We start from the raw sequence: 932 nt of genomic DNA, 5'->3' as shown, positions 1-932 counted from the left end.
AGAGGGAGAGGAAGAATCAAACAATGAGGAAAGAGAAGAAAAAATAACGAAAGGGAAATAGAGACAAAACGGCAAAGCAACTCTGCTGCATCTAATCTCAGAAAAAAAAAACTGGCAACTCACCACGGCCTCGGGAATAGTCCGATTCGCCTCGTTTCTCTTGGAAAAAAATAAAATGAAATTATTGCACGTTGCAAATTTGATTAAAAGGTAATGAAAATATATACAAATAGTGGTAATCCGAACATATGTAAGCATAATTGTTAAGTGTTAGGTGATAAGAATAAAAAAAAAATCTTTGTGAATCGGAGTACGCCAGGTTCCAGAATGAGTTGCCAATTGTTCCTTTTTTTATGGGATTCGACGCACTATAGGTCGAGAGACGGAACCAAGAGACATTTTTTTATGTAATTATTTTTAATGACAAAGATGAAAAAAAAGAAAACTAAAATAAATAAAACAACCGAAGGAAGACTTAGAGGGAAAAAAGTAGACACAAAAAGATAAAAGAAAAGAAATTAGTAGAAGACCTAAGAAAATGAAGAAAAAAAAAAAACTAAACGACGAAAGAAAATGAAAACAAAAGAGAATGAAGACAAAAAAAAAAGACCAAAAAGACTAACAAGGCCAAAGTCAAAGGAAGTGAAGAATGAGAATGAAGACAAAAAAAAAGACCAAAAAGACTAAAAAGGCCAAAGTCAAAGGAAGTGAAGAATGAGAATGAAGACAAAAAAAAAAGACTAAAAAGGCCAAAGTCAAAGGAAGTGTCTCGAAGTGTCTCGAAGTGTCTCGAAGTCCCTGAGGGCGAGTCGCGCCGCAGTCAATTTCCTCTGTTCGGGAATCTCTCTCCGGCGCTGTGCCCAGGATGGCGATAAGGGGGAGATAGATAGGCCTATCAATCAAGCGGGAGGTAATCAAAGAAGCTTCGGGCC

Source organism: Penaeus monodon, chromosome 28 (genome assembly GCF_015228065.2).
Source record: "Penaeus monodon isolate SGIC_2016 chromosome 28, NSTDA_Pmon_1, whole genome shotgun sequence".
NCBI classification, from domain to species: Eukaryota; Metazoa; Arthropoda; class Malacostraca; order Decapoda; family Penaeidae; genus Penaeus; species Penaeus monodon.
This window is presented reverse-complemented; position numbering follows the sequence as displayed.